This window comes from Schistocerca cancellata, chromosome 2 (genome assembly GCF_023864275.1).
Source record: "Schistocerca cancellata isolate TAMUIC-IGC-003103 chromosome 2, iqSchCanc2.1, whole genome shotgun sequence".
In the NCBI taxonomy this organism is placed as follows: Eukaryota; Metazoa; Arthropoda; class Insecta; order Orthoptera; family Acrididae; genus Schistocerca; species Schistocerca cancellata.
In genome coordinates, this window is record NC_064627.1 from 761755444 (window position 1) to 761780801 (window position 25358).

The 25358-nt window shown below is 42.8% G+C and overlaps 1 protein-coding gene and 1 non-coding gene across 2 annotated transcripts in view; one reads left to right on the plus strand and one right to left on the minus strand.

Annotated features, from left to right (window-relative positions):
* LOC126158330 (probable inactive tRNA-specific adenosine deaminase-like protein 3) overlaps positions 1–25358 on the plus strand; it is a 526880-nt gene that overhangs the window by 277822 nt on the left and 223700 nt on the right. The window contains exon 4 of the mRNA XM_049916435.1: positions 21218–21313. The gene's annotated coding sequence lies outside the window, so the exon portion shown is untranslated. The remainder of the gene's footprint in view (positions 1–21217; positions 21314–25358) is intronic.
* Trnat-cgu (transfer RNA threonine (anticodon CGU)) lies at positions 9230–9304 on the minus strand. The gene has a single exon. It is a non-coding gene; the product is annotated as a tRNA-Thr (tRNA).

The window sequence follows — 25358 nt, forward strand, 5'->3', positions numbered from 1 at the left end:
CAACGGCGTCGTATCACTAGCAGTCGAGGTGACAGGCATCTTATCCGCATGGCTGTAACGGATCGTGCAGCCACGTCTCGATCCCCGAGTCAACAGATGTGGAGGTTTGCAAGACAACAACAATGTGCACGAACAGTTCGATGACGTTTGCAGCAGCCTGGACTATCAGCTCGGAGACCATGGCTGCGGTTACCCTTGACGCTGCATCACAGACAGGAGCGCCTGCGATGGTGTACTCAACGACGAACCTGGGTGCACGAATGGCAAAACGTCGTTTTTTCGGATGAATCCAGGTTCTGTTTACAGTATCATGATGGTCGCATCCGTGTTTGGCCACATCGCGGTGAACTCACATTAGAAGCATGTATTTGTCATCACCATACTGGCATATCACCCGGCGTGATGGTATGGGGTGCCATTGGTTACACCTCTCGGTCACCTCTTGTTCGCAGTGACTGCACTTTGGACACTGGACGTTACATTTCAGATGTGTTACGACCCGTGGCTCTACCCCTTATACGATCCCTGCGAAACCCTACGTTACAGCAGGATAATGCACGACCCCATGTTGCAGGTCCTGTACGGGTGTTTCTGGATACAGAAAATGTTCGACTGCTGCCCTGGCCAGCATATTCTCCAGATCTCTTACCAATTGAAAATGTCTGGTCAATGGTGGCCGAGCAACTGGCTCGCCACAATACGCCATTCACTACTCTTGATGAACTGTGGTATGTTGAAATTGCATGGGGAGATATACCTGTACACGTCATCCAAGCTCTGTTTGACTCAGTGCCCAGGCGTATCAAGGCCGTTATTACGGCCAGAGGTTGTTGTTCTGGGTACCGATTTATCAGGATCTATGCACCAAAATTGGGTGAAAATGCAATCACATGTCAGGTCTAGTATAATATATTTGTCCAATGAATACCCGTTTATCATCCGCATTTCTTCTTGCTGTAGCAATTTTAATGGCCAGTAGTGTAGTTATTATGAGTTTAGGCAGGGTCGGTACTGACCTTTGTGGTATACATATTAGAGCCTCTGTAAGCCTGAATTTGTGCTGATTTGTGGACAGATGATTTTCCGACTCCAGGAAATTTATTATTTTCTAACTGAGGATATGTTCAAGAATGCTGCAACAGACCGATGTTGCCTTATTGGTCTTTTCTAGCTTTAGTCCACCAGGCTCTGTGCACTGTCAGCACTTTACACTGCGCAGTGAGTGTTGTCATTGTTACATACCGATCATCTATCCGTCGACTGAGAACAAGTAAAATCGTTAGTGCTAATTTCATTTTGTTTCAGTGACAACGATCTATACATGTCTATTTATGGTGATGCCGTTGTGAATCATTAGACCAGGTTAGACTGAGCAGTATGCCCCGTAGTGGAGCTAAGTAACCAAGCAAGGCGGATGTGGTCGATGAGAACTATGTTCTGCCATTGGAGTGGCATGGGAAACATTCATTGAAATGTCATGGGGAACCCCATACTTTAGTGTAGTGGCTGTTAAGCAAACGACGATGACCAGTATCCTACATGTAACATGGTGATTTTTCAACTCTAATACTTCTTTTTTCGTCGTTGAGCATTCATACGCTTGAATAAACAACATAAAGATCTAATTTTTGCAGTCATGTCTAGAGACGCAAACAGCTACAAGAATACCATTGTACCATTTGGGTTTAATACGATTCGAGGGTTTTCAGCCGCTTTGTTTTATTTGGAACATTTTTAGTATGAGAACAAGACAGAAGGGACTTAGGATATTGTTGTCGAGATAGAGCAGAGCGAAGTCCTGTTCCGAATGGGTCTCTGCAAGATAGGCCATTTGCGGTGGTAGCGACGCAACCGCTTGAGTTAACTGCCTCTTCGGAAAGCCATTCCGGCTCCTTTATTTCTGGGAAGCGAACATAAAACGATTTACGTGCCAGTTTCCTGAAGTGGGCAATACGTCAACTTGCAGTTGAAACTCTCAGCGATAACTGTACTTAAGGGAGTATGCACATAACTACTGAATAAATGTTTTTCTTTGTGTTGACTCAAAGCTGCATAAAGAATTTTCAGTTAATCCTGTTTGTTTTTATGGAACTTATAATTTTTGGGAAATATTGCACCTCTCATGTTGAGTGGAAAGAGCAGTTTTAAGCTCATTTGCATCTAATTAATTCTGTCTTGGTGTAATGTGTGCGGAAGGAAACATCGGTCGGCTTCTGATCGAGCATGCAGAATGTCTGGGAAACTAGAGAGGCGGCAGACAGAAGCGGTTCAGATGTGTAGAATGCGATTCGCGTTCTCTGTGTTGACTATAGGCCGCTATGGAAATACAGAGTGCTCTGAAATGTAGATCAGTTCCCGGAACAACCGTCGTCCTCATCTCGAGAAATATCGATAACATAACTCGACGTCCACAATCTCCGCGAGGACTGCAGGATTCCCTGTTTCCTTGCATGTGTGGCGGTGGCCTAGTGTTCCTGCGGCTTATGGTGTATGTCTTGAGAGATGTCTTCCTATTTGAGTCAACTATTACTCTGAAGCTAAAAGAGTGATGCTATTACTTATAGTGAATACATCTCGTAAATACTTGTTTACGGCGCAGAGCCGCCAGTGTGTGATCCTGAGAACACGTATGCGATGATTCGCTTCTTCTTTAGCAACATAGCAACAGTGATAGACAGGACAGTTTCATTTACATTCATTAGACTGATAACAAAATTCAGGCAATAAAATCGGAGCTCACAGTCCGTGAGACACACTACAAAAGGAAATAGTAAATGATTCCTACCTAGTGTGATGGACAGGAGTTGATACAGTTTATCTACTTTTCAAGGAAATATGTGTACCTCGACCTCTTCAAACACTGAGAAAATCGCTGTGGCGTTGCAGCATCATGCTGAAAAATTATGCACTACTCTTGCTTTCTCCAACTGGTGGATCATATGCACTTGAGGTACGTTGTAGGAAACGCCATCTCTAACTGTATAAATAAAGTAATTCCGCGATCAGGCCCAGAGGACCATACGATGCCAACTGGCCGTCATATGATCCCTTGTCAAATGTTGTTATTCGGATGGAAAATGGTGTCGTTCATATATCAATTGCTATCATTTTGATATCATATGGTGTCATTCGCATGTCATATGGTGTCATTAGAATGTCAAATGGTGTCATTTGGATGCCAGATTGAGTCATGTGGACGTCAAATGGAGTCATTCGGATGCGATATGGAGGAGTACGGGCTCAGTACTCCCCTATCCCAGCTGTTTTCTGTTTTCCAGACCTTGGATCAGATGTTTTCGTTAATTCAGTTGGCCTCACGAGTGAGAACTTTTCCAGTCCACCCACGAAGCAAATATCCCTGGCACTAGATTAAGCTGATCCATTATGAATATTTTAGAACCGTGGTTCCGAAATTTTTCTATCTGGTGCCCCGTTTTACTACACCAGAACAATTCATCCCCCCCCCCCTCTACTCTATGTTTTTTTTTTGCTTCTTTCGAAAAACTTTGTTTGACAATGCTCTGTAATCCACACTTTAGTAAAAGAGGATTATCACATGCAGAACAGCACGAAACTATAATGTTTCAAAGGGCTCGTGACAGCATGTTTCTAGTTTCTTCTGAGCTGCCTGTGACTCCCCCCACGACGATGCGCCGCACCCCTCCCCTTAGGATGCGCCATCATTCCCCATCGGTATGGAACCACTGTTTTAGAACTGACTGTGTACTGAATAAAAGTATAGAAAACAGGAGCCAGTCACTTTCTAACTATTTCTTTATTCCCAAATACTAATTTTCGGGCCTTTTCAGGCGTATCTTCAGATAGGGCATACAGAAGTTACAGTTTTATTGTCTTTGCGGGATGCAGGATACTGGATTTCAACACTGTTGCTACTATCCACCAGGTATCATCCGTCTTAATTGGCTATTGGACACACATTAATCTCATCAGCAAACAGTGTAATGTCGCTGTCAATACCATCAACTAGATCGTTTATGCAAGTCGTGTAAAAAGCAGCGGACCTATTACGCTGCCCTGGGGGCTCACCTGAAGTTACGCTTGTTTCTGTTGAAGTCACCACGTTCAGGACGACATACTGCTCCCTGTCTGTTAGAACACTTCCTATCCAACCGCACATGTCAGCGAGTCGACCGTATGCGCGCACTTTTTGGTGGAAGCTACAGTGCGGAACTGAGTCGAACGCCTTTCGAAAGCCGAGAAATATGGCATCAGCCTGGGAGGCGGTATCTAGAGCCTGTTGTATATCATGCACAAAGAGGGCCAGCTGTGTCACGCATGACCGCTGTTTCCTAAAACCGTGCTGGTTTGCGCAGATGAGCTTCTCAGAGTCTAGAAAGGTCATTATGTCTGAACACAAAATATGTTCCATGACTATAGCAACAAATCGATGTCAGTGAAATTGTCCAATAATTATGTGCATCCGATTTTCTACCCTTTTTATAGATTGCTATGACCTGGGCCTTCTTCAAGTCCCGTGGAACTTTCCGCTGTTCCAATGATCTCTGATAGATGATGGGTAGGAATGGCGCTATATTTGTAGCACAGTCAACGTATAATCTTACGGGGATACCGTCTGGGCCAGATGCCTTACTGGCGTCTAAGGATCTTAACGTTTTACAATCCCAGATATGCTAAACACTATGTCAGCCATTCTTGCGTTTGTTCGATAATTTAAAGGGGAAATGGTGCTGCAGTCCTCTATCGTAGACGAGTTTTTGAAAGCTAGAATTTTGGCCTTCTTTTTATCATCATCAGTTGTATTACCCGTACTTTCAGCGAGAGAATGTATTGAATTATTTGTAGCGTTCATAGATTTTACGTATGATCAAAATTTTTTGTTTATTTTTAGAATCTGGAGGTAAAGTATTGCTTTCAAATTCATCAAAAGAATCCCTCATTGTCCTTCTGACAGCTGCTTTCATTTCGCATAATTTCAGTTTGTCAGCGGGGCAGTGACTGCGTCTAAAACGACTGTGCGAAAATTCTCTGTTGTCTCAGCAACTTCCTAATAAGTTTGTTGTACCATGGTGGATCCTTTCCCTCCCCTACATTTTTGCTAGCCACATACATCTCTAGCACATGGTGGACAATACCTTTAAATTCCGACCAAAGATGCTGATTATCTCTGTATCCTGGGGTGAATGCTTGGAGCTGACTTTGAAGATATTCATTAATGACACTTGTTTTTGCTTTCCCAAACAAGAAAACTCTACGCTGTTTCTTTGTTTTTTTTTTTTTTCAACTTCCACTGACATAGAAGCTACAACGACATTATGGTCGCTAATACGTTCTTCTAGATTAACTTCCTCCAAAAGATCAGGTCTGTTTTGTCGCCAAGATATCTAATATGTTTCCATCTCGGGTTGGTTTTCTAACCAGTTGCTCAAACGTGTAATTTTCCCTGTCAATGGATGCCAGATTAAAGTCTCCACCTGAAAATAATGGATAATTTGGATATTTATTTCCTATGTACTCAAGACTTTCTCTGAAACGTTGTGCGACGTTTGTTGCGGATACTGGTGGTCTATAAAAACATCCTAATACAATTGTCAATCCTTGTCTTATTGAAAGCTAAATCCAAACTATTTCACAGTCCGACCCAGTATCGATCTCAACTGCGTTTAAACAGCTTTTAACCGCAATGAACACACCACCTCCCATAGCATCAGTCCTATCCTTCCTAAACAATGTTCAATCAGAGTTCAAAATTTCACTGCTTTTTATGTCTGCTTTCAACCAGCTTTCGGTACCTAATACAATATTGGCATTGCTACTTTTTATTTCGGAGAGTAACTCGGGGATCTTGCTACAGATTCTTCGACAATTTACTGACATTGAGCAAGGGACTTGGAAGAGCAGTTGAACGGAATGGATGGTGTCTTGAAGGGAGGATATAAGATGAACATCAACAAAAGCAAAACGAGGATAATGGAATGTAGTCGAATTAAGTCGGGTGATGCTGAGGGAATTAAGATTAGGAAATGAGACACTTAAAGTAGTAAAGGAGTTTTGCTATCTGGGGAGCAAAATAACCGATGATGGTCGAAGTAGAGAGGATATAAAATGTAGACTGGCAATGGCAAGGAAAGCGTTTCTGAAGAAGAGAAATTTGTTAACATCGAGCATCGATTTAAGTGTCAGGAAGTCATTTCTGAAAGTATTTGTATGGAGTGTAGCCATGTATGGAAGTGAAACGTGGACGATAAATAGTTTGGACAAGAAGACAATAGAAGCTTTCGAAATGTGGTGCTACAGAAGAATGCTGAAGATTAGATGGGTAGATCACATAACTAATGAGGAAGTATTGAATAGGATTGGGGAGAAGAGAAGTTTGTGGCACAACTTGACCAGAAGAAGGGATCGGTTGGTAGGATATGTTCTGAGGCATCAAGGGATCACCAATTTAGTATTGGAAGGCAGCGTGGAGGGTAAAAATCGTAGAGGGAGACCAGGAGATGAATACACTAAGCAGATTCAGAAAGATGTAGGTTGCAGTAGGTACTGGGAGATGAAGAAGCTTGCACAGGATAGAGTAGCATGGAGAGCTGCATCAAACCAGTCTCAGGACTGAAGACCACAACAACAACGAGGTTAAGCATATTTAAATCCTTTGGAATGAACTGTTTAGGCGAACTAACAATTTTTAGAGTTGGCACACCCACATCAGTGACATGGACTGGTAATTTTTCGGGCCAACGGTTTGTTTCGCGTAGGGAGATACCTAATCTAAAAAACTCCCATGTACTGTGCTACCAATGTAGGTGCTTCCTGTGTGTAGAGCACCCCTGATCTATCGGGGGGCGTCCTAAAACTTTCCACTCCATAGCGTAGGTCGAGGAATTTACAACCATTTTCATCACAGAGTCAACGTAGCCTCTGGTTTAGATTCTCCACTCGACTTAAACCAGAGGTCCCCAGTAAACCCTAGGTACGATGTTGCAGATCGTCAGCTTGGCTTCCACTCATCGAGAGATGGAGGCCGCCTGCACCAATTTAGCCAACCGTCGAAAGGACCCAAGGATTTCCTCGGAACTCCGACGACAGGCATCGTTGGTGCCGACATGTGCAACAATCTGCAGCTGGCTGCACCCCGCACGCTCGATAGCCGCCGGAAGAGCCTCTTCCACATCCTGGACAAGGCCCCCGGCAAGCACACCGAGTGAACGTTGGACTTCTTCCCCGCCTTAGCCGCTATGTTCCTGAGGGGCTTCATGACCCGCCTATCATTGGAGCTCCCAATAACTAACAAACCCCTACCCCCACGTGCCTGTCCGGTCCGTGCTGAAGGAGCAACCACTATCCTGCCAGAAGGTACAGTCTGATCCGGCTCAGCCCCCCCCCCAGCATCAGATAGCACACGAATCTATTAGCAAAGTGCATGGAATTTGGCAGGAGCCTGCGTCCCCCATGCAGCCTTCGCCTTGAGGCTCGAGACCTTGACACATTCTGCCACCCACACTGAGGTGAGAGTGGGCTGGCCGGCTCAGTCACACCTGAGGTTGGCTTAACGACAAGCAGCTGTGACATCCCCCCCCCCCCCCCCCCTGCACATCTAGTACAGCAGCGGCTGCCCCAGGCACCCCATCCCCACCGCACCTCAAGGTGGCACTCTAGAGTCTGTTGACTGTGTCCAACAAAGCTTCCAGCTACGTTTGGACTGTGGCGAACTCCTGCATCCTCAGACAACAGACACAGTCCCTATCCATCTAGCTAATAACTGATTTACTGTAAAAATCTTAAGAAAACCTATTGCCACACAAGGTTAACAGCTACACTCTAGTTGGCAGAAAGGACACTCAATAATGAAAATAAAAATTTATGGTAGAAGCTAGATCTGGTGCTTAGTTTCCAGCTAAGGGCTGTTTAGTGAATACTAAAGAATAAGACAGTGACCTACAGTTAACTGCTAGGGGCTGTCTAGTGAATATTATTAACGAATAAAATCAGTGACCTACGGTAAGCTACACCTACTGATTATCCCTTGTATTTGCCATTTAAACAAGCGTTTACGTACACGCAAAAGAGACCTAATAAAACTATAAAAACCGCTACCTTAAATATACCGAGTCTAAATGACACTGATAAACGTACTACTGAGTATTGTACACTGACACTTTAGCTAACAATAAGAGTCCAGAATGTAAAGCATAAATATGAACTCTACTTTATATTAACCGATGGGCTTACAGTACACGATCACTGAAGCCCACAACAAGCTAAGCAATTTAAGCCGAGTTAAGGCGAGTTTTAGCTTTCTGCTAACTAAACCGTATGTAAGAAGGGCTCAGAAGTAGTATTGTAACACTGATTTACTCAGATATTGTAGTGTAATACTAATTTACCACGTATTTTACGTTTGCTTTAAGTGTTAACGATCGCAGGTTGCGCTAATCAAACGTATAGAAGTGAGGTTAGAATTCACTATCAGAGTATCACTATTCCTAATAATACGTATAAAACTGCTACCTTCAATGTATCGAGTCTAAATGACGTGAATACTGAGTATTGCACAAAATGGCTCTGAGCACTATGTGACTTAACAGCTGAGGTCATTAGTCCCCTAGAACTTAGAACTACTTAAACCTAACTAACCTAAGGACGTCACACACATCCATGTCTGAGGCAGGATTCGAACTTGCGGCCGTAGCGGTCACGCGGTTCCAGACTGGAGCGCCTAGAACCGCTCGGCCACTCTGGCCGGCTGTGTATTGTACACCAACTTAAACTGATTAACCCTCGTATTTATAATGTAAACAAACGTTTAGGTACACGTGAAAAATAACCTAATAAAACGTATAAAAACTGCTACCGTCAATGTATCGGGTCTAAATGACACTAATAATCGCAAATACTGAGTGTTGTGCACTGAATTAATTGATAATCCCGCGTATTTAAAGTCAGTAGTGTTAACAAACGTTTGCGGAAAAAGGAAACGTACACCAGGAACATGTTTTCCACACGGTAACAAATTTGAAAATCTGATGAATAAAGTCCGTGAAATTAAAAAATTCCCGTTACTTTTTGATCAAAACTGTATAGTAGTCCTCCCTCGTGAATATATGTCTAGAGGTACTCGTCTCACAAGGAGAAGTCAGTTTAACTCTTATTTAATTTTTTAAATTTTTATATAATTGAAATGATATTTAAATGGACACCCTAGCTGCAAACAGGCGTTGATGAACTTCATTGGGGACATGTTGAAAATGTGTGCCCCGACCGGGACTCGAACCCGGGATCTCCTACTTACGTGGCAGACGCTCTATCCATCTGAGCCACCGCGGGCACAGAGGATAGTGCGTCTGCATGGAGTTATCCCTTGCACGCTCCCCGTGAGATCCACATTCCCAACATGTCCACACCACTACATTCGTAGTGCGCCTAATAGATGTTTGCCCATCATACTCATTACTCGTGGCAGATTAATCTACCAAGTCCCGTACGAGTTCGGGCATAGCGTGTGCGTTCGCACAAGAAGGTCAATTGCCGGGAAGCCATATTTTTTAACTATATCTGTTCCAGAAAGAACAGTTACCGTGGATGACCTTGCAGCTTTTGCTAGAAATGAAATGATAATGAAATGGACACCCTAGCTGCAAACAGGCGTTGATGAACTTCATTGGGGACATGTTGAAAATGTGTGCCCCGACCGGGACTCGAACCCGGGATCTCCTACTTACATGGCAGACGCTCTATCCATCTGTACGTGTCTGCGAAATTTCAGTAGGGGCTCACTGCCACACAAGGTTAACAGCTACACTCTAGTTGGCAGAAAGGACACTCCCTACCGCCTACTTGTAGCCGATTTCACTTAAGACCACACGCACTATCAGGTATTAATTTGCACTTGTCTGCTACTACTTACCCATATGTGTAGTATATGCAGAGTATTTAAATTTGAAGTTCCAAAGTACTAATTTTTACAGATTATATAATTTGTATCCCTGTTTATTTAGTTTAGTTTTATAAAACTTCTGCTGTCCAGATTTTTTCTCCCAATATAATGAAATGATACCTACACGAAACTCAGGCGATCCACATAAAAAATAAAAATGAAAATCGCTAACTTTACTCATTTTCATGCACAGCTCACGCATGACCAAAAATTTGATTATGGCAAAATTGTTTTCACAGAAAAGCACCTTAAGCTTCCTAAGGCAGTTTCTCTGTGTCTCGTACGGATTCATATTTTCCCAGTTAAAGAAAACACTCTGTGTTTGTAGATAACTCGGCTTCTAGGCTGCGTATAAAGTTGAAACATGTACGAGATTTTAAGCCACACCTCCGATAACTGTGAAAACCGTATCCAGTTTCGTGCAGCAGTTTGTGCGTGATGCGTGTACAAACATATGGACAGACAGACAGACAAAGAAACAAACAAAAATTCTAAAAGTTATTGTTTTGGCTTCTATTGCTGTTATAAAGAGCCCTCCTTCTAAGTTTTCTTAAATATCTCGTATGTACAGACATCGGTTAGTTACAATTTTATTATATGTATAGATATAAATAGTATGCATAAATATTCCATTTAGCCTTTGAAAGTTTTGTATAATCGAAATGCGTAAAACAGCTCTAATCAACAAATAGCGTGGCTAAGACAGTTTGAAATTAGAGTCCAGCATGGCTGCTAAAATCGGTTTGTTAATACTGTTGTCGTAGCAATAAAGGAATTAGCAGGAAAAAAAAATCTCTCCGGGCAGCGTTAGAAGAGCACACTGGTCGCTCTCGGGTTCTATAGATGTCCTAGAACTGCTACGAAACGGTTACGTGACTCTCCACTGTCAAGTCATGGCAGTGGAATAGTGGGTATGAGCTAATCGCTTGTATGGAATCAACGATAGACATGAGTCGACGAGGAAACATGACAGAATGTCATATAGGAGCCATCGTGCCTGGTTCTGCTCAAGATCATACTGTGAATGAAGTCTGTCCAAACTGTTGGTGAACCAGCACTGACTGTTCAACAAGTCTACAAGGAGTGGTGCACCATTCGTAACCAAGTAGCACGGCGTTTGAACAATGGTGGTAAAAAGATCGTAGTGGACGGGGAAAGCAGACAAGGGTACGCTGTCAACGGCAACCAGTTTAAAACTCGACAAGAATTACTGCTGTCAGTAAACTCAAGTCCATCTCAACTGGTTTTTGAGCGAAAACTGCGAAGGGAACTACATGCAATAGTCACTTCATCTACATCTGCATTGATCACCCTTAAGAGCCTGGTAGAGGGTTCATCGAGCGACCTTCACATTAATTCTGTTATTTAAATCACGAACAGCGAGCGAAAAAAACGGACACATGTATCTTTCCGTGCGAGCTCTGATTTCCCTTATTTTATTATGATGATCGTTTCTCCCTAAGTACGTCTACGTCAGCAAAATATTTTCGCATTCAGAGAAGAAAGCTGGTGATCGAAATTTCGTGAGAAGATTCCGCCGCAACGAAAACCACCTTTGTTTCAATTATGTCCACCACAAATCCTGTATCATGTTAGTGATACTCTCTCCCGTATTTATCGATAATACAAAACGTGCTACTCTTCTTTGAACTTTCTCGGTGTACACCGTTAATTCTATCTCGTAAGGACTCCACACTGCGCAGCAGTACTCCAAAAGAGGACGGACAAGCCTAGTGTAGGCTGTCTCTTTAATAGATCTGTTGCATCATCTGTGTTCTGCCAATAAAGCGCAGTCTTTGGTTCGCGTTCCCCACAACATTTTCTGTGTATTCTTTCCAAGTTAAGTTGTTCATAATCGTAATTCCTAGGTACTTAGTTGAATTTTTGGCCTTGATATTTGACTGATTTATCCTGTAACCGAAGTTTAACGGATTCCTTTTGGCACTCATGTTGATGACGTCACACATTTCATTATTTTTGATCAATAGGCAATTTTATCACCAAATGTCGTTTCTAAATCGCTTTGCAATTTGTTTCGATCTTTTGATGACTTTACTAGATGATAAACGACAGTGTCATCTGCAACAAAGCCGCGCGGGATAGCCGCGCGGTCGTAGGCGTCTTGTCGCGGTCCGCGCGGTTCCCCCCGTCGGAGGTTCGAGTCCCCCCTCGGGCATGGGTGTGTGTGTCGTCCTTAGCGTAAGTTAGATTAAGTAGTGTGTAAGCTTAGGGACCGATGACCTCAGCAGTTTGGTCCCATAGGAACTTACCACAAATTTCCAAATTCCAAATCTGCAACAACCTAACACGGCTGCTCGGATTGCTTCCTAAATAGTTTATATAGATGAGGAACAATAGAGGGCCTATAACGCTACCCTGGCAGAAGGTACTTGGTACGTGGAGTGATGAATGGCGCACGGCGCACCCTGTCGTCACCCAACCAACTTCGGATCGTCAAGGAAAGGAGACTACCGGTGTGTTGCGCTCCGCCTTGCGGGCCTCTCGCAAGGACTCCGTTGTACTCCGCCGGCTACGCATTGACCACACCTGGCTGACGCACGGTCATTTATTGCACCGCGCGACCCCGCTTCTATGTCGCTGCGGATCAGCATTGACAGTGGTCCACAACTTGTTGGACTGTCCGCTTTTCACTGCGCTCAGACAGCTGTTTGCGCTGCCTGATATGCTCCTTGCTCTTTCAACGGGTGACGCTGCCGCGGTAGGCTAGGTTTTGAGTTTTATTCGAGGTAGGGGCAACAAAACGACTATTCACGTTGGTGTGTAGAATATATGAGTCTGGCGATATACCATCTGACTTTCAGAAAAGCATCATCCACACAATTCCGAAGACGGCAAGAGCTAACAAGTGCGAGAATTATCGCACAATCAGCTTAACAGCTCATGCATCGAAGCTGCTTACAAGAATAATATACAGAAGAATGGAAAAGAAAATTGAGAATGCGCTAGGTGACGATCAGTTTGGCGTTAGGAAAAGTAAAGGGACGAGAGAGGCAATTCTGACGTTACGGCTAATAATGGATGCAAGGCTAAAGAAAAATCAAGACACTTTCATAGGATTTGTTCACCTGGAAAAAGCGTTCGACAATATAAAATGGTGCAAGCTGTTCGAGATTCTGAAAAAAGTAGGGGTAAGCTATAGGGAGAGACGGGTCATATACAATATGTACAACAACCAAGAGGGAATAATAAGAGTGGACGATCAAGAACGAAGTGCTCGTATTAAGAAGGGTGTAAGACAAGGCTGTAGCCTTTCGCCCCTACTCTTCAATCTGTACATCGAGGAAATAAAAGAAAGGTTCAGGAGTGGAATTAAAATACAAGGTGAAAGGATATCAATGATACGATTCTCTGATGACATTGCTATCCTGAGTGAAAGTGAAGAAGAATTAAATGATCTGCTGAACGGAATGAACAGTATAATGAGTACACAGTATGGTTTGAGAGTAAATCGGAGAAAGACGAAGGTAATGAGAAGTACTAGAAATGAGAACAGCGAGAAACTTAACATCAGGATTGATGGTCACGAAGTCAATGAAGTTAAGGAATTCTGCTACCTAGGCAGTAAAATAACCAATGACGGACGGAGCAAGGAGGACATCAAAAGCAGACTCGCTATGGCAAAAAAGGAATTTCTGGCCAAGAGAAGTCTACTAATATCAAATACTGGCCTTAATTTGAGGAAGAAATTTCTGATGTACGTCTGGAGTACAGCATTGCATGGTAGTGAAACATGGTCTGTGGGAAAACCGGAACAGAAGAGAATCGAAGCATTTGAGATGTGGTGCTATAGACGAATGTTGAAAATTAGGTGGACTGATAAGGTAAGGAATGAGGAGGTTCTACGCAGAATCGGAGAGGAAAGAAATATGTGGAAAACACTGATAAGGAGAAGGGACAGGATGATAGGACATCTGCTAAGACATGAGGGAATGACTTCCATGGTACTAGAGGGAGCTGTAGAGGGCAAAAACTGTAGAGGAAGACAGAGATTGGAATACGTCAAGCAAATAATTGAGGACGTAGGTTGCAAGTGCTACTCTGAGATGAAGAGGTTAGCACAGGAAAGGAATTCGTGGCGGGCCGCATCAAACCAGTCAGTAGACTGAGAGCTTGTCTCGTTTTTGTGTTGAGTCTGGTCTTTGGCCTACGGTTTTAGATTGGGGTTTTTAGTGTGTCTCTTGGTGGTTAGCTTTCCCTTTTTTTGTTTCCATGGTCGGTCAACCACTGTAACACTCTGTGTGTTTTCAATTCATCTTTCCTGATCTTTGTGTATGCCTTTCTTGTTCTGTGTCGTCCCTTGTCATCACCGTTGCTTGTTTTTGTTCCTTGTGGGTGTTACATGGTCGTGGAAAAAGGGACCGATGGCCTTTGTAGTCTGGTCCCTTCAACCCCACAAACCAACCAACCAACCAACCAGCTACCCTGGCGAACGCCAGAAATCGCTCTTGTTTTACTCGATGACTTTCCGTCAGTTACTATGAATTGTGACTCCTCTGACAGGAAGTCACGAATCCAGTCATATAACTGATACGATCTTCTGTAAGCATGCAATTTGACTACAATCCACTTGTGAGGCACAGTTTCAAAATCCTTCTGGAAATGTAGACGCCGGCCGTAGTGGCCGAGAGGTTCTAGGTGCTTCAGTCCGGAACCGCACTGCTGCTACGGTCGCTGGTTCGAATCCTGCCTCGGACATGGATGTGTGTGATGTCCTTAGGTTAGTCAGGTTTAAGTAGTTCTAAGGCTAGGGGACTGATGACCTCAGATGTTAAGTCCGATAGTGCTCAGAGCCATTTGAACCATTTTTTTGAAATGTAGAAATACGGAATCAATCTGAATTCCCTTGTAAGTAACCTCTACACATCGTGTGAGTAAAGAGCTAGTTATGTTTCACAAGAACGTTGCTGTTTAAATCCGCGTTGACTGTGTGTCAATAGACCGTTCTCTTCGAGGTAATTCATAATGTATGGAATGGTGTACCTCTTAAAAGCACATCGCACGCAACGACATATAAAGCTGCACGTCATCAATGCGCCGAACAACATAAAAACTGGACTGTAGTGAATCGCCGCGTGCAGTGTGGTCCGAAAGTCGCGATATAGCTTTTCAGGGATCGCTGTACGTAAGCGTCAAGTGCTCCGATGGGTCACCGATGCCTTCAATTCACAGTTATGGAACCTGTAGTTCAGGCGGGAGGTTGATCTTTTATGTACTGTGTGTTTTTCGTAGCATGATTTAGACCGCACCATTAAGGTTAGAGTGTTTATGAACCATGTAGTTTATTTCAGTGTGGTCGATTTTCGGTGAGCAGCTGTTTGCCTGTCTTTTACACATCCAAGACGGGTATGCTGTGACAGCAGCCGTGTCCACAAGACGTGTCGACGTTCCTTTTTTGACGAACTCTCAGGCGTTCTGTCGCTCCTCGACTTGCTCGCTAAATCACCTAATTTGTACCTGCGGTGTCTGTTCTTTTCGACATGTCCGAAATAACAGACACCACACACATAAAAACGGGGGAGGATCGGAAAGTGGCGCACAATAATTGTTTTCTCCAGTGGTATTGCGGCTGGAGTGTTGAAACTTCACGACGATATAGTTTGAGGTTCGTGCTACAGAGAGTATTTTGTTTCAATGTGCAGCTCTAGCAAGAGGGGCCTGAACTAAACAAAAATAGAGCGCATGTTACTGTCGTCAATTTGTGAAGAGCAGCAAAGTGCAGTTCGATATTTGTGGTCCGAAGGACATAAACCGAGTGCAATTCAGAGGAGCATGGGTGGCGTGAGTGGGAATCACTGTGTGGACGGTAGAAATGTCTCCAGGTGGTATGCGTTTTTCCAAGACGGCCGTGTGAACATTAGTGATTAGCCATGCTCCAGGCGGCTGATAAAAGTTGCAACGACGCAGTACGTCGGAGCCAATGCGGCAGCAATTTTGAACGATCGGCGCGTGTAGCTGCAAAACTTATCGCGGCAGTTCATTATTTCCTGTAGTACGATATTTTTCGTCACACTGAAATTTCGTTGAGTTAGTGCTCGCTGGGTGCCTAAGAGCCTGACATACAACAACAAGGGCCAAATTTGGGTGGGAGGTGCTCCACCTTCCACTATACCTCGCACCGTCGGACTTTCATCTGTTTGCTCCCATGAAGAAATTACTGGCCGGCCAGCGATTTGAGACAGATACGGAAGTGAAATCAGTCGACTGCAGATAGCTATACTCCAATCTAACGGAATTCTACCAACAGACCATATTTACACTCCTACCACGATGTGAGATATATGTTGAGGACATTGGTGAGTGCCGGCCGCGGTGGTCTAGCGGTTCTAGGCGCTCAGTCCGGAACCGCGGGACTGATACGGTCGCACGTTCGAATCCTGCCTCGGGCATGGATGTGTGTGATGTCCTTAGGTTAGTTAGGTTTAAGTAGTTCTAAGTTCTAGGGGACTGATGACCACAGATGTTAAGTCCCATAGTGCTCAGAGCCATTTGATTTGACATTGGTGACTATATAGAAAAGCAAGTAAAAATGTAAGTCCATTTGTGATTTTTTTGTTTACTATTAAACTCTTTAGTAGTAAAATTATTGTGCGTTACTTTCCGATCTTCCCTCGTATATGCGCCTTGACCGCAAATGATGACGCCTTCAGTGCGGATGCACTTTTCGTTCGACCTCTTACAGGAATCTGGTGAGGCTGCGAGCCATGAGAATAACGGACAGGGGACGCTTCGTATTTAGTGTGCCGTTTATGGGATTTTGGGCTGAACGGGAAGCGTGTTCGGATAACCACAGTTATTAAGACAACCGCTCACGACAAGCAGGAAGTTCAGGTTTGGGTCCCGGTCTGCCATAAATTTGATTTACGTCAGTGTCCAGTTGCACCTGATTTCTGTTTCGTCATGTCAAATCACTTAATCTTAAAACACAGAAAATATCTAATACAATTTGGAACTGCAGGTGAAACGTAGCGCTCCGTATCCCCTTAATTATGTAGCTCTGTAGGAATTAATCACCAGTGAATGGCTTCAACTGGACAAGTCATTCTTGAAGAAACGGTTAGACTCTCTTCGTTCGCGAACTGAGACCACTATCAAGGTTGGACGCTGCGTTACGTGGTATTAGACTGATGTGCCCTGAGCAGAGTGGTTCTTTTGCCTGGCATGCTTGTTTCGCTGAATACAGTAAGTAAAATAAACAATAATATTTGTTAGATATAAACATAAAGTTTAGGTGAACTAAGGATTCCTCAGCTGGACACTGGTCAGCGGCGCGAACCCGATGTTTCCGTAAACTTCTATGTGCTCCAGAGACCACAGTGTCGCAACTCTGTGTCATATCGATCGGAGGCCTCCGCGCAACTGCCTAAATTGATTGGAAAATTGAGTATGAGTATGACCTGCGTGAGGGGCACAAGAGTATTGAGGCAGTCTTTAGTGTCTAAATACTAGTATGGATTCTGTTGCACGTTAGTTGTGTTAGTCTTGCGCAGATTATCAGGAGGGATTAACCTTCGCGATTCTCTCTCTCTCTCGAAGAGTCAAAATTTTGCGTTCTCAAATCCATAGCATTCCGCCGGATGGGTATACCAGATTCCAAATAGAGAAAAGATTTCTGATGGGAGTAACGACAAAAAAATTGCTCGTTATAATCATGTGCAAGACAACAACAGGGCTGAAAATGCAGTGTAGCACTCGTTGTTTTCAGGACAGAAGAGAAGTCAATTGGAAATTTGCTCTTTTTATGTATCTACATTGAATTGGAACCAGTCACTAAGACGTGATAGGAGTAAAATGACTTCGAAAAGAATTTTCCTCTTTTAGGCAAGTATACTACTGCTGTAATGTTTAACATCCACTTTTTTAAAAATGATGTCGTTACCTGCTCTGAAATAACTGATATAGAGAATGAAGTAACTGATATGTTGAATGAAAACTACCATTTGTTTTCATCTTGAACGCATCTGTTTTCCTTCAGCACATAACGAAAAGTTCCATCTACTCGAAATTAGACCTTACGTACCACATCCTTTGAGTTAGTTTAAATGTCAGATATTAGGAGATAAAGCTGCTTTTGGTATATGATGTTATGCGTGGCAAGTGCGGATTATCAACCGAAAAAGTACAATCGTGCCTCCTCATACACGTGTGTTAACTATTCAGCTTTCATACACTGTGAGGCAGAGAAGAAGGCGACATGGAAACCTCTTAGGCTGGATAAGGCTAAAAAGATGATCTCTAAGACAAAGTAAAAAATGTCTACCGCTATTTCGTCTAACAAGGAGAATTACTTACAAAGAAAAAATTTTAGAACCATTAAAATATTTTAACTTAGTAACTTAAGTGAACCTTAAAATTTAGAAATTAATATTTAGCCTAGCATTTCCCTTAGTTTTGTCGTTCGTGACACCATAGCACTGACAAATAACACACACAGGCAGCTTTGATACTGGCACCTGCTTCTTAAGAATCTCTTTGTCGTGCCAATTTCGTCACCCGTCGTGCATACTTCCCAGTACCTGTGTCGTTCTTCACCTTGTTCAGGCGGTTGCGTGTTGTTGAAAGCACCATATTGGCAGTGAAACTGACCTCAAATACTAACTGCCGTCACAGCACTCAGAATATTATAACACGCATACTGCATTTTGCTGTGGGCTTCCGTCTTCATATGAATTTTTGGTCAGTCCACGGGTAACAATGCTTAGTGACACCCTGTGTATAAGGTCTGCGGTTGCTGCAATTTTGGTAACACGACCACTCTTTACCAGACGATTGGCTTCTCTGATGCATTTTATTCCTACAACCCATGACTGCAATGTTCACTAATAATCTCTACTGAAAGAAACTTCATGCTCTGCCATCTATTTGTGAACAGTGTGGCCTTTATTCTCTGACTGCTATATTTTGATTATTTCAGGATATGTATTTCAGGTGGCAGTTGTTAACGTGGCTACAAGAAACTGCTATAGCAAATAAATGAATAATAGAAACAAAAGAAAGGAGGAGAAATAATGTTCTGTGCTCGTTGTTCTGATGTTTTGAGTAACTGTGTGGAGTGCAACGCGTTCACCAACACAAAAATCATGCAGTTAAACCATTCATATGCTGACAGTTTATGGCGCTTACAAAATTAACCAGGCGTGAAACACACAAAAAAAGCGTCGTTACTCTTCGTTTTATGAGGTACACGCTATTAATTTTCAGAGTACGACGGAAGAACCGCAAAATTTTGTTACATGGTATATACGCATTTATTGCGATACGGCTTTTTCAGAATATTCCATACAAATATAATGTGATGTTTATTGTCTCTCAAGGCGCTGTGGATTCACAGACTGAAATGATAGTCATTCTGTTACATTACGAGATGAATTTCATTTTTCACGAAAAAAATTACCCTGGGTTTCTTGTCTTAGTCAGGACTATTTATCTGAAAACGATATATAAATGACACTAACACAATTTTCTTTTCCGTTGCACGATATAACTTTCATACGTTTTGTACTTGGGAAAAGAAGCGTTTTCCGTAGCTTAGTCCTCTCTTTATGGAATGGAACACTGTGGAATATTGATATTTCATGTCTTTGTCATAATGCAGAGCTGTGTGAATCTCGTAACATATCGCTTTGAGCCACCATTAATCTCGCATACTTGTCTCCACTACGCTGAAATTTCTTTGCGTATTTACCAGAAAAATATCGCAGTATGAATCATTTCCACGAGAGAATACTGGAAGCTGTTTGCTGAGATAACGTCTGGCATGATCCAAGGTGTGCAGAAACAATATACCGTTTAGATTCATATCGTGATACACTCGTAGAGTATAAATATCAGTGGAGTGAGCATTCGGATGTGCAGAATGAGACTTACGTTCGCAAATCTTCTACAGCTCAAGTCATGTGCTTTTGGGACGGTGCACTATATCCCGTATAGCGCTTAGCTTATTTTGAGTGTAATCACATCGCTGCTACAGATAGATCACCTTCAGGAACTTTGTGTACGCCTTTTACAGACATCTTAACAATTTGATACCAGGAACTGAAGTTGGCTTAAAGATGTGAAGAGCAGTGGCATAGTGCTTTTCCGTCGCAGTATCATAGCTCAGATTCCACTTTATTTACGTTTTCTCGGTAATGAGATAGTGACAGCCAACAATGTTTTTTTACGTTTTCTATTGCACTATTCTATTGTTGTAATTATGTTGTTATAATTAATTACGTTACAATGACACTGTAGGTGGTGCCGAAGTGTCACGAATTTAACGACGCATTTCGAACTATGAAATTGTTACAGAAAACACGGTAAACGATTTGTACCGCCTGCTTGTCCATTCCTACGTTAAATTTTTCTTTATGTACGCTTCTGTTTTTTTGTAGACAAGTAAAATACCTGTAACATTTTTTTGCCATCTCATCAGATAAGTAAAGCCATACACTATGCATAAAAAAACAAAAAAAATCAAGATCAATGTTTGAATTTTGAGCTAATAAAAGAAGTGACAGCCAACAATATTTTTTTACGTTTACTGTAGCACTGATTCATATTGTCAAATCTATTCTAATTAATTACGTCACAGTGACATGTATAGAAAACTATTTCCTGCAGAAATACTTAGATACTCAAAAGAGCCTGAGAACCTAATAGACTGAAGGAACTTAATCAGACTGTCATGTAAAAATTTTATCTGCTTGTTAACCCAGCACCGATATGTATACACTGACTGGCGGCTTACTCAAAAGCACTTGCAGATGTATCTAGCACTTGTCTCGTAAACGCATGACCATAAAATCGCAGAAATTATCTCTACACTAGAAGTCTTTATCATACCATGTCTCGATATTTTTCAGCACGTAAAGACATTTGTATATACCTATGCAACGTAACTGATCCTTCTCTCACATACTTCTCTTCACATCCGTGGCAACGACAATATCGTACCATAGCTGTTAGTGAAAGTCAAAAACAGGCGAATACGTGTAATGTACAAAATTAGCTATTACGACAAATTGTAGACAAGCAGCAGCGTCCAAAAATCACTTGACTAGCCCAGTTTGATGTTGAGATCGTGAGCAGTAGGCTATGCTCATCCCGTATGTATATACACTCTATGGATACAGCCAGTGAGCATATCAAAATTCACTTGGTAGCAATCTGAATTTTTACACATTAATCAAGGTGATATTTTGTTGCTCATTATCAGCGAAGACAACATTCTTATTATGAAAGCTCAATAAAATATTTTTATTTTAATTATTGACATACTTCTGAATTGCTGATTTTCTGTCACAGGGGTTAAAGCATCTGACACTCGCTGAGAAGAAAGTGAAGACCAAATCAGATTGACAGCAGGAAGAAGTTACACTGTTCTCCCGACAGCTTTCAGAGGTATGTCGATTTGTGTCTTACACTGCCTGTTCATTAGTTGTGTTTTTTGTCTTGCTTACAACTACTTCTCTGCTCTCCTTCCTGCCCATCCCACTCCCCCGTTCTAGAATCTTATACTAATTAAGTTCGCGATCACGATTTAATTCGGGACCAAGTGCGCCGTTGTACAGAGTGCTTTTTGCAGAGGAGCGATATGACCAGGTGGTTGAGCGGCATAGATACAATATGCTGGTGCGGCAGGTTTAGTCTCACCCCTGAGTGCCTTTATAACGACAGTCTTTGTGCTGACGCGAACGGGAACGACGACTTGCATTCAGTTGCTGATGTTATTACCTGTTTGACGACAGGAAACACTATGACAATGTGCGTTTTCACAACTGACTCTCACTGGGCGGTTTTATCGTTTCTGAGAGTGTTTCTGAACTGTTTGTATATCAATTTTACGGACGACAACTTCTCACAAGTTATAGATTTACGCGCCCTATACTGGTAGCTGGCCATCTTGGTGGCCTGTAATTACGCACGTAAACTATTGCTTGTAGATGGCGTATCATCCGAAACTGACCAGTTGTGTGAAATAAACAAGAATTACGGCGTGTGGCTGAAATGCTGTTGTTTCAGAAATTTTGTGTGGCTGTGGTGCCTGACTGTGAAGAAAAGCAGCTTGCTATGGAGCCCATTAGTACCTTCATCAATGGCGGCAGCCACCATTGTCTGTTGTCAAGTGCGATTCGAGATAACTGCAGTGTGTCTTAACGGTATTTTTAGTATACCATAGCGACAAGTCAGTCTGCACATTTCAGTCATAATCTTTATCTCACAGTGAGTTTCCGCATCGCATCTACTTGTGCCGTTTCACACCTCTACACTTTCACCGAGTTTAATCGAATTCGACACTTAACCCTGTAATCTTTACGTTTGTGGTTTTCCTTGGATTTGCTGAGACCATCAGAATTCAGTAATCCAGCGGCGATCTCAGATGTAATATAATGACCCATCCCCGTGGCTAGCAGCAAGAGTTCCGTAATCATCGTTCATACGATACACAACACGCTCTCTTATCGCATGATGCCTCCAGAGGAGTATCATGGATACACGTAACTCAGTAGGTTCAGTTTTCCAGACGGTGCCAGTCGACACTATTAAAAGAATACGTTTGTATGGAATATGTAAACACATCTGCGACTGACTTGATAAAATCTTTGAGAAGCAAAACGCAGAAAGTTGTTATCGATGGAGAACTGTTGTCAGACATAAGAAATAACAAAACAGAATGAGAATTACACACACGAAAGATTGGTGTTTTATCTACACACCATATTTTTCCACGTAATCTCCATCCCGTTCTATGGCCTTCCTCCAGTGCGAAACAAGGGCTCGTCTTGGTGGCGGAGCCAGAGCTACATTGCATGAATCGCTTCCTCATCGTCCTCAAAATGTCTTCCACAAATGGTGTCCTTTAAAGACCCAAACAAGTGGAAGTTAGAGGGGGCTGGGCCAGGTGTGTCAGGTGTGACAGCCGTGGATGGCCTCCCCGACCGCTGCAAATCGTGGAGTTCCCCCGAACCTCTTTCTGATGACCTCACTCTCCCTGCCCAGCGATTAACTGTACTTCTGTAGACAGCAGATGCTCCATAGACTTTTCACAAGCGTTTGTGAATATTCCCCACAGTTTCTTCCTCTGCAGTGAGAAATTCAATGACGGCACGTTGCTTGTAACGTACACCACCAACAGACGCAAATTTGAGACTGTCCTGCAGCTACGCTATCTGTCGAAGGGACGGAAACTCGGCGCGCTCACTCAGTAGACTTCAAATAACACATACGTAAGGTTTCGCGTTCGTAGCTTTTTTTTCGGCTCAGAAAAAAAATGCGGTGCGTTAGTTTCTGGGTAACCCTCGCACTTCACGAAGTTTCATGGGGTTTACACAGGTAACGTGACCGTAACTTGGGGCAAGGTATAGGCGTTACTTCATCAAAATCGATTCACGAAAAAAACCGTAATTTAAAGTTTTATCTAAAATCGTCGTGTCTGTCTGTTTGAACACGCTAATCTCCAACCCGTGGTCTACGGGTAGCGTCTTTGATTCATAATCAAAACGTCTTCGGCCCCGGGTTCGAATCCCGCCGCTGCTTAAATTTTGTTTAATAATCGGCATTTTCGGCCGAAGACTTCCAGCATAAGAAGTCACCCCTCATTCTGCCAACGGCCTTGTCAAAGAGGGCGGAGGAGCGGACGGAGGTTCTGGGAACTCTCTTGTCCTAGGGTGGGAAACTGCTCCTACAGGCGGAAGAATCAGCAATGATCAACGGCATGAGGATGCAGAAGGCAATGGAAACCACTGCATTAAAGACACGTAACGTGTATCCACAGGACATGTGGCCTGTAATTGAAGAAGTGTCATGATGATCTCTGCATTGGCAAAAGATTCCGGAATAGTCCCCCATTCGGATCTCCGGGAGGGGACTGCCAAAGGGGAGGTTACCGTGAGAAAAAGATTGAATAATCGACGGAAGGATAACATTCTACGAGTCGGGGCGTGGAATGTCAGAAGCTTAAACATAGTAGGGAAACTAGAAAATCTGAAAAGGGAGATGCAAAGGCTCAATCTAAATATAGTAGGGTCAGTGAAGTGAAGTGGAAAGAAGACAAGGATTTCTGGTCAGATGAGTATAGGGTAATATCAACAGCAGCAGAAAATGGTACAGCGCGAGTAGGTTTCGTTATGAATAGGAGGGTAGGGCAGAGAGTGTGTTACTGTGAACAATTCAGTGATGGGTTTGTACTTATCAGAATCGACAGCAAACCAACACCGACAACGATAGTTTAGGTACACATGCCGACGTCGCAAGCTGAAGATGAAGAGATAGAGAAAGTGTATGAGGATACTGAAAGGATAATACAGTAGGTAAAGGGATATGAATATCTAATAGTCGTGGGAGACTGGAATGCAGTTGTAGGGGAAGGAATAGAAGAAAGGGGTACAGGAGAATGTGGGCTTGGGGAAGGAATGAAAGAGGAGAAAGACTAATTGAGTTCTGTAACAAGTTTCAGCTAGTGATAGCGAATACTCTGTTGAAGAATCACAAGAGGAGGAGGTATACTTGGAAAAGGCCGGTTGATACGGGAAGATTTCAGTTAGATTACATCCTCGTCAGACAGAGATTCCGAAATCAGATACTGGATTGTAAGGCGCACCCAGGAGCAGACATAGACTCAGATCACAATATAGTAGTGATGAAGAGTAGGCTGAAGTTTAAGACATTAGCCAGGAAGAGTCAATACACAAACAAGTGAGATACAGAAGTACTAAGAAATGACGAGATTCGCTTGAAGTTCTCTAAGGCTATAGATACAGCAATAAGGAATAGTTCAATAGGCAGTACAGTTGAAGAGGAATGGACATATCTAAAAAGTGCCATCACATAAGTTGGGAAGGAAAACGTAGGTACAAATAAGGTAACTGCGAAGAAACTATGGGTAACAGAAGAACAACTTCAACTAATCGAAGAAAGGACGAAGTACAAAAATGTTCCGGGAAACTCAGGAACAGAGAAATAAAAGTCGCTGAGAGCCGAAATAAATCGGAAGTGCAGGGAAGCTAAGACGAAATGGCTGCAGGAAAAATGAGGACACATCTAAAAAGAAATTATCGTCGTAAGAACAGACTCAGCATTCCACAGTTAAATACAGAAGAGAGAGTGGATAGGTGGAAAGAATACATTGGAAGCCTCAGCGGGGGAGGGAAGATTTGTCTGATGTGATAGAAGAAGAAACAGGAGTCGATTTAGACGAGATAGGGGATCCAGTATTAGAATCAGAATTTAAAAGAGCTTTGGAGAACCTAAGATCAAATAAGGCAGAAGGGATTAATAACATTCCATCAGAATTTCAGAAATCATTGAAGGAAGTGGCAACAAAACGACTATTCACGTTGGTGTGTAGAATATATGAGTCTGTCGACATACCATCTGACTTTCGGAAAAGCATTATCCGCAGAATTCCGAAGACGGCAAGAGCTGACAAATGCAAGAACTACCGCAC